The 9668-nt window shown below is 44.7% G+C and overlaps 1 protein-coding gene across 1 annotated transcript in view; it reads right to left on the reverse strand.

Moving 5' to 3' along the window:
* The window catches only part of SLC4A4 (solute carrier family 4 member 4), a 348112-nt gene extending 340005 nt beyond the window's left edge, over positions 1-8107 (reverse strand). The window contains exon 1 of the mRNA XM_080659937.1: positions 7403-8107. The gene's annotated coding sequence lies outside the window, so the exon portion shown is untranslated. The remainder of the gene's footprint in view (positions 1-7402) is intronic.
* Positions 8108-9668: the final 1561 nt, after the last annotated feature.

A 9668-nucleotide genomic window follows, 5' to 3' on the forward strand; every position in this document is an offset into this window, starting at 1 on the left:
ACAGCGTGGAGGGAGAAGGGACTGGAATGAAGTGACGCTCCTCGGAAACACCCAGATAGTGCTCCATGGCTGTGCTTGCTTTAATTCTTCCTCTGCTGTTGGCACTTAGTCTCTTCCTTTACTACCAAGCTTTCCTCTGGTACTTTTCAATGTTATCCATGTGGCTGCCAATACCAGGCCATTTCTATCTTCTAATGTGAGATCAAATGTTTGCTATGGGATTAGAAATCTTATCAATCATGTTAAAATTGTGAGTTAAGAGTAAACAGATTCTGGCCCAGCTGGTGTGGTTCAGTGGTTAAGCGTCGACCTATGAACTAGGAGTTCATGGTTTGAGTCCTGGTCAGGGCACAGGGCTCGATCCCCTGAGGGGGGTGGCAGAAGGCAGCTGATCTATGATTCTCTCTCATCATTTATGTTTCTATCTCTCTCTCCTTCTCTCTTCCTCTCTCTGAAATAAAATATATATATATATCTTTTAAAAAGCAAACAGATTCTGAAGGATCACCTATGAATCCTCTTTAATGTATGTCTTTTTTTTTTTTTAACCCTTTATTCTGCCTGCTCAGGGCTTTTTTTCTGAAGAATATGCCAAATATAGGAGTTCTAAACAGAAGTTGTTACAGGGCCCTATCAGTGAATATTAATCTCCAGACCAAAGCTAGAAATTACTAACATGAAATTCCAGATCTCCAAGTTTTTTATTTGCAAATAGTATAAAGGAGAATATCAATCAGTGACAGTAATTACAAAAAAGAAAGAAATTGCTAACTTCTTATTCAAGACATTATGAACAGCTTTTCTAATTGTGTTACTTATAGAACATTATATCAGTTTTAAAGGTACTAGGTGTACCGGTTAATAATGCGAATTTTTTTCAATAGATGGAGTTACACATATGTTGATATATATGCAATTTGATATGTATGCTATTTTGTTGTATTGACAACAAGCTTCAAAACTTCATATGTCAAATTTTCTGAAGGTGTTAACATCATAGATATTTTTACACTTAAAAATGTTGAATTTTGTGCCAAAAAAAAGCATTTGTGGGAAGTTTTAATTCATTACTTTATTTTGAAGAAAAGTGATGCTGAATACTTCAGGAAGCTTATGGTGAACATGCTCCATCTCAAGATAGTTGTGAACGCTGGTTTAAACGCTTTAAAAGTGATGGTTTCGATGTGAAAGACAAAGAACATCCAGGTCAACCAAAAAAGTTTGAGACCAACAATTACAAGCATTATTGGATGAAGATGCGCGTCAAACTCAAAAACAACATGCAGAAAGATTAAATGTTGCTCAGCAAACAATATCCGATCATTTACAAGCAATGGGAAAGATTTTAAAGGAAGGAAAATGGGTGCCACATCAACTGAATGAAAGATAAATGGAAAACCGAAAAGTCATCAGTAAAAGGTTGCTTCAATGGCAGGTAAGAAAGTCTTTTTTGCATCGAATTGTGACTGATAATGAAAAGTGGATTTATTTTGAGAATCCCAAATGCACAAGATCATGGATTGATCCAGGTCAACCATCAACATCGACTGCAAGGCCAAATCGCTTCGGAAAGTAGACAATGCTCTGCGTTTGGTGGCATCAGGAAGGTGTTGTGTATTATGAGCTTCTAAAACCAGGTGAAACCATTAATACCTATCCCTACCGACAACAAATAATCAATTTGAACCACGCTCTGATCGTGAAATGACCAGAATGTGCCAGAGGACACGGCAAAGTAATTTTGCTTCATGATGATGCACCATCGCATACTTCAAAACCAGTTAAAGACACGTTAAAAGATCTTGTCTGGGAAGTATTAACCCACCCGCTATATTCACCAGACCTTGCTCCTTCAGATTACCACTTATTCCGATCGATGGCACACGCACTTTCTGCCAGCACTTCAAAACGTATGAAGAAGTGGAAAATTGGGTCTCTGAATTGTTTGCCTCAAAACAAGAAAAGTTCTATTGGGATGGTATCCACAAATTACCTGAAAGATGGGGGAAATGTGTAGCTAGCGATGGACATTACTTTGAATAAAATACTTTTGATGTTCTCTTGAAATTATTGTGTTTTCTTTGATTACAAAATCCCCTTTATTAACTGATACACCTAGTAATATATTCCTTTCTCATTTTGTATTTTTATTAATTTTGATTTTAAAAGTCCCCCAAAAATATGAGTTTTATTTAAAATCTTTTTAAGGCTTCGCATATAATAATTCAAGTTGAACTTAGGATACCCTTTTTCCACAAAACAATCCACAAAAATTTTTTTTAAAGAGAGAGAAATATCAGTTGGTGGTTTTTTATTTCCTTTAGCATCCTAATTTCATGTAGCTTCTTTCTGTATTCATTCTCCATGAAAAACAAACGTTAGGTCTCAAGACCAGAGCTGAAATTGGTCCACACAAACCGAACGTTCTTCAGCAGTGGGACACTTCTGGCACTGCAGGACCTGAGATAAGATTGAGGCTTAGTAAGTGCTGATGCTGAGCAGAATTACCTACAGGGAAGGTGAACCATAAATTTAGCTTTTATTTGCTTTAGTGACTTCAGCTGAAACTGAAACAACAGTCATTCCTTTGAGGACAGTCATTCACTAGTTCAAACAGGTATCACTAGTTGAAAGCTAAAATCTTCGTTCTGACCTCCAGTGATAATTTTCCATTTTGTTTAAGAAAAGCATTTGGCCCTAGCCATTTTTGCTCACTGGTTAGAGTGTCAGCCCATGGACTGAAGGGTCTCACGTTTGATTCTGGTCAAGGACACTTACCCCGGTTGCAGGCTCGATCCCCCTGCCCGATCGAGGCATGTGTGGGAGGCAGCCTTATTGATGTGTGTCTTTCTCTCGCACAGCGATGTTTCTTTCTCTCGCACAGCGATGTTTCTCTCTCTCTCTGACTCTCCCCCTCCCTTCCACTCTCTGTAAAAGTCAATGAAAAAAATATCCTCAGGTGAGGATTAACAAAAAAGAAAGAAAGGAAGGAAGGAAGGGAGGGAGGGAGGGAGGGAGAAAAGCATATGAAGTCTTCTGTGTCTTTGTGTCCATATCTCTTCAACATGCATAAAACCCCTTACATCTATTTAACATGCAGGGAAGAAGAACAAGATGAGGTTTCGGCTTATATGAAAACAAGTAGAGATGTGCAGTTTTTCACCATTACTATTTCTACCACCATCCTTTTCGAACACATAATTTAATTCAGAGGCTAGTAAGACCTTATCACGAAGGAATAAGATGATAAACTTCATGGAGATTGAAAGTAAAACTTTTCTCTCTTCTTTGCTATGGCAGGTAAATAAATCCATCACCATCCGTGGCTGGCTGTTTTTTCAATGCGTCATTGGGAATGCCATTGCACTACTGAGACTAGAGAAACTTGATAAAAGTCATTGCCACAAAGTCATTATGACAGTCATAAATGCGGCTTTAGGTAAAATAAAGTCAGCCGCCTCTACAAATGAGTACTGTGTGTGTGTGTGTGTGTGTGTGTGTGTGTGTGTGTGTTTATGTGCATGCGCACACATGCGCGCACACACCCGAGGAAAAAGTGAGTAAAAGGTCGATTAGAAGATTCCATCTCCGCTGCTGAAAAAATAACTAACAGCATGTATTCCAAAGAATATAAAATGGATATAAAATATCATCTTCCTGTGAGGACACCAGCATATTTTATTTTTTTAATCCTACGGGAGGATATTTTCCCATTGATTTTTAGAGAGAGTGGAAGAGAAGGAGGAGGAAGATGAGAGGAAGAGAGAGAGAGAGAGAGAGAGAGAGAAAGAGAGAGAGATTGGTTGCCTCCCGCAGGCACCCTGACCCAGGCCGGATGGAGCCTGCAACCGAGGTAGGTGCCCTTGACCTGGAATCAAACCTGACACCCTTCAGTCTGTGGGCCAACTCTATAACCACTGAGCCAAACCAGCGAGGGCCGGCATATTTTCTATTTTGTGACACAAACATATCATATGTTTAGTCATTGGGAGAAAGGCAAAATGTATTTGGAATACATCTTAGCCCTGACTTTATATGAAAGAAACATTCTTCTTCCCTTTCCTAAAATTCCTGCATTAAGCCAAAAAAAATCCTAAAAGTAGCCCCATCTTGTTTTGTGAAGTCTTATTACTTTCCTAGATGCTCCTAAACTATCCATTTGCTACATGACTCCCCCCAAATGCATAAATGTCACAAATCACATGTTGGCCTCAGAAATGGCATTAACAGTGAGAAATGAGACATGCGTTCTGCTTACAGCTTCTTTGGTCCCATCAAATCAGGTCCCCTGATTCCTTCCAACTTAGCCATCAAGGAGAAACTACTTAGGAACTTTCATCCCTATTAGATTTTTTTCTCTTCTCAGTTTGTTCTTTCCACTCCGTCTTTTTTTGTTGTTATGAATCCTCACCCAAAGATATTTTTTCCATTGATTTTTTTTTTTTTTTTTGAGAGAGAGAGAGAGTACAAGAGAGGAAGGGAGGGAGGAGAGGGGAGGGGAGAGAGAGAGAGAGAGAGAGAGAGAGAGAAACATCAATGTAAGAGAGACACACTGATTGAATGACTCTGCTGGAGATCAAACCTGCAACCCAGGTACCTGGACTGGGAATAGAACCAGAGACCCTTTGGTGTATAGACCACAACTCTAACCACTGAGCCCACCATCCAGAGCTCCACTCCCAGTCTTAACATCAACTCCAGTCTTAGACTGTATCCATATTATTAAAAATAAACACAAAGAAACTCCAAAAAACAAGGAGATGACGTGCATTATTGCCACACTTAAGTAGCAATGAGCTCTCTCAGGGCTCTCTCCCCTGACAACAGTAGTCCTAACCGGCAGCGCCCTCAGAGGCGGCCACGAAACCTGATTAGCTACATGATTCACCAGCTAACGTGAATTTCCTTTCCTTGTGTTTTTCTTTGCAAAGCTATGTCCAGACGATTTCTCTTATTATCAGAACAAGGGATCAAACCTGAAAACTGTACTTGCCAGAGCTCAATAAAAAATGAAATTACCAGCAGAGCCTGCTGGAAGTTGTCCCAAAGGTTATCTGATTCCTATCACATTTTTTCTCTAAACATGATTCCTTGTATGCCTTTCACACGTTGCTGTAAATGTAGCTAATCATTTAAAAGACTAAACTAATAACACTAACATTCAAACATTTAAAGTGGTTTGACTTTGGGTGGTGGGCACGCAGTGCAATATACAGATTTTTGTATCATGGAAATGCACACATGAAACCTATATGATCCTATCAACCAATGTCACCCCCATAAATTTAATTTTTAAAAAGTTAGTTTATGTTGGCAAAATGAACTTAGAGAGATACATCATTATAAACTGAGAGTACATTCTGGCAACCTCACTGGCTAGGGTGCCTTATATATGTTAATAAGTCTCCAGAATGAACCCCAGCATTAAATGACACGCAAACCTCATTTTGAAAACATTCTCATACAAAACGTTGGGGGTTTCCTGGTTTTCTGTTTTCTCAAAGGTAGATATGCCTGGAACTGTCAGAACATCCCATCTTATCCCTCCCTCCCTCCCTCCCACCCCGACTCTTATAAATGTCCTAGGTCTCAACAGTTCATAAGAGTACTACTTTCCTCTCTCATTCCATAAATAGGGTGGAGCAAAGGTAGGTTTACAGTTGTTTGTATGGAAATAATACAATAAATACAATAATACAATAAATAATAAGACGAATAAACTCTTATGTTTCGAGTAATCACAGCTGTAAACCTACTGTTGCCCGACCCTGTATGTGGGACTTGGGTGTCATCTTACCAGATACTCTGGAACCAAGTCGAAACTATTCATTTTCAAGATTTAATGTAAAGAGATTTAATGTTAAATGTGCTATCACTACATTTAACTTTAAAATGAAAGTAAAAGGGTTTTGTTTTTTTTCTCAATTGTTAAAACTATAGAAAAATAGGCAGACATGCTTCCTTTGATTGGAGTTCTACCAATCACCTCAACCTCAGGGCTATAATAACTATAAAAATTATTTAAATGCTAATTTGACAGATGCAAGGAGGCCAATTCTGAGCCAGAAACTTTGTCAAGAGACATTACAGTGTCTACAAGAAGCTACTGAATACTGCTCTAAGAGCACTGAACAATCTATTTACATCAAAATGAAAAAATAAACCCTAATGGGCAGTGTACACTTTAACTTATCATGGGTAATCCTACCTCCAAGTCCCAGGTACAAGGAAAAAGGGAAGTACGGTGCAATGCAGTGTCTCTAAGGGAAGGAAGTGCTCCATGATTTAAGACAATGTGTGTTTAGGACAGCCCAGGAGGAATTTCTTCTTAGGAATAACTTTCTCCTGCCCTGAAGTGAAATGGGGAAAGAACTAGGGACGGTAAACCACAGGTAACTGCTCTTCACTGTCAGGACTGGAAAGAGCTTGCTGCAGGCAATCATACTGAGAAGCTTGGGCCTTGAGAAGGAATGAGGGGTGGCAAAACAGAAGTTTTACAAGAGCTGGAAAAATGACGCTTTACGATGGTAGAACAGAGGTAGAACGGCTTCCTTCATCTTTCACTCAAGTTCAGGGCTGGGGTGTGTGTGGGTGTGGGTGTGTGTGGGTGGGTGGGTGTGGGTGTGTGCGTGCGTGCTTTCTTTTGTTCTTTAATAACTCTTTCCTTTAATAACTGTTTGCTGCAGTTTGCTGATGTAGTTCTCAGCCCCTGCCTTCCTCTGGTGACTCTTATTAACGGACTGGCAAAGGCTGGGTAAAATGCACTTAAGAAAAAAGAAAGCACCTGTCCTTGCCAAGACGCACATGCTGCCCAGTACCTGAGCGAGAGCTACGCTGTCGCCGGCCAAGAGGAATCCCAGTTTAACCTCTGCCTCCCCCTTCCGAACCCATTGCAAATAATTGTGTGTGTGCCACCAGCAGCGAATCTGCCTGACTCACCCCCCACTCTCGGCGTGCCAGCCAGAGATGTGAAGGCTCCGTCTCGGAGCCGGCAGTAAAGTGGGAGCCGAGGTCTCGGTGGCACCCGCAGCGCCCCAAGCCTCCCTCCGCTAGTGGGCTCGGGGAGGTTTTCCCCTCCAGCAGGTGCGCGTCACGCTGGGACCACCCAGGCTCACAGGAACACACGTGTCACTGCGCCCGAGCCCAGCCTGCCGCGTACGCTGGCCCCGCAGTCCCGGCCACCACGCGGGGCTCCGCGAAGGGGGCTCTGCAGAGGGGGAGTGCCAGGGCCACGCGAACTCCTCCTCTAACCGCTGAGAAGAAGAAAAAAAGTACTTTTCTGCGGAAGCAGCTTCCGCACTCCCCCGGCGCCCAGTCCAGGGGATGCCCAGCCCGCAAGTGACCTCTCCCAGCCTCCGGGGAGCGCGCCCGCCCGGACCCGCCGACCCAGCCGCGCGCTCACCTCCTAGGGTCCGCCTTCCGTCGCTCTTCCAGTTTGGCGGCCGAGTGTGGGGCTGCAGCGGCCACTGCCGCCGCCGCCTTCGCTGCTACCCCGGCCGTAGTCGCCGCCGAAGCGCTGCCCGGGGCTGGAGACGGGGATCCGCGGGATCCCGGGAGGTGCGGGGCCGGGCGCGGCGGGGCCGAGCCGCGGGAAGTTGTCGGCGCGAGGCGCGGAGCGAGCGGGGAGCGAGCCGCCCGCGTCCAAGTAGTCACAACTTTGCCGCACGGGAGGGTGCGGGGTCCGGGCGGAGGGAGGCGAGAGCCGGGCGAGGGCGCTGGAGCGGGCGCGTCTCCAGAGCCGGCGGGACTGGCACCTGAACGGTCCGCGAGGACGGGGCAGAAGGAGGCGCGGGGGCAGATGTCTCCACGGCCCGCGTGGTGCGCGGCGGGCGAGCGCTGGAGAGCGTCTACTCTACTCTGCCGTGTGCAGCTCCCGCATATTTATGGGGCTCTCCGCCGCTCCTGCCGGTAACGAACACTGCAGCAGCGGTGCGCGGCAGGGCGCCCCTCGGGAGCCAGCCAGGGGACCGGGACTCGGGGAAAGCGGCCGTGGCGGAGGCTGTGCCACGAGCGCGAGCCCGCGATCCATATTTAAAGCCGCGAGCGGCCTCGGCCAGCCCCCTGCCCTGCCCTCGCTCGCGCCCGCCCGGCCAGCCCCCGCCGCTCTGGGCCGCCGCTGGGCGTCAGCAGCCCGGGCATCCGCGGCGACGGGGAGGGGCTTCGGGCCGCACCGCCTCCGCCGGGGGCTCGGGCTCCGCGCGAGGCGTCAGCCTGGAGCTGGCGGGGTCCCTGCTCCCGACCGGCCGCCCTCGCCTTCCTCGGTTCCTTCTCCCTCGCGCCCTGAGCGGGCTGCTGGGTCTAGCTTTCTGTCCAATTCACAGGAGCTCCCCTCTGGGGAGAGCTTACGAACTCGTGCAGAACTGAAGTTGCTCGCGTTTCCCAGCCCCTAATCACTCTGGAGGCTACTTGATAAAACTTGAGCAGTGTAGGTAGAGAGGGCTGCTGGCACACAGTGTGGCCTGCGTTCACCTTTGCATGTCTGGGGTGAGCACGGTTCTCAATCTGCCCTCGTTTATGTCACTGATGGCTTCTGTCTTCCTTGAGCAGTTTGGGAAACATCTTTAGCCATCCAAGGGAGTTTCTTGAGCGTACAAAGGGATTATTTACGTTTACTCTGTTCCTCGGGCTAATTAAGGAGGCTTAAGCGCCCTTTGTCAAGCAAATACTACTAATAATATATCAATGACCCAGCCCGATTATCATCAGTTAAGTAAACCATTAAACCATATGAACAGACTGTCAACAAGGGCACCACTGCTAGAGAGTAGCCATTTAATGGATTGAAACCACATGGCATATATGTAGTGCAGAAGTCAATGACCAAACAGCGTTTTCAACAGTACCCACCAAAACACATAAAGGCCAAGATAAATAAACTTCGCATGCTACCTGTTCCTGGTTCCAAACCTTTCTTCAGCACTAAGCTATAACTACCAAAAAAATCTGAAGGAAAATAATTTGGGGACAGAGGCTTTCTTTCCCGTTTTTAAAACTGGAAGAAATCCATTGTACCTCACTAGTGGTTGAGAAGCAGGTATAAGCTTGTATCTTTTTAAAATGCTGGCATGTTTAAAATCCTTGGTTAATGCTCAGAAGGCACTGGGAACCACCCGAAGCTGTCTAATGTCTGAGATTAAAATGTATTAGTGTCATGTATCTGGCTGTTTGCTGTTACATCTGGCTAACATGTATGTTCACACATTTTACATGATTCACTGCAGTGATATGAGAGATTCAAAATAGAAGATGTTTTTAAATGTAGCTTTAAAGCTTTTGCCTACATAGTTATATTTTGTTTTTAGACTAAAATTAACTTTCAGTCCCTGAGCACACAGTTAGCAAGAATCAGCAACCCCAAAGCAAGCTCACAGGCAAAAGCTACTTTTGTATTAAGAATTTGCCACTGCTGTTCAGCAGTTTTTCACACTGTGGATTATGTATTTCAACATAGCTGGCAATTTCTCATTATAATCATGAACCAGCTGTGACTGGTCAGCATTGGAGAATGTTTGGGAAAGGAAAAGTCCAAGAAACTTATGCTTTTCAGTATTCTGATGCAACATATATCAAACTGTCCTTCCCATAAAATAAATAGGTAATTCCTGGAGGCATTTCACTATCAAGATTGGCAAAATTTTTCCCTGAAAGGGGTATAAAGTTGGTGTGTG

Source organism: Plecotus auritus, assembly GCF_963455305.1.
Source record: "Plecotus auritus genome assembly, chromosome: 1".
Classification (NCBI taxonomy): domain Eukaryota; kingdom Metazoa; phylum Chordata; class Mammalia; order Chiroptera; family Vespertilionidae; genus Plecotus; species Plecotus auritus.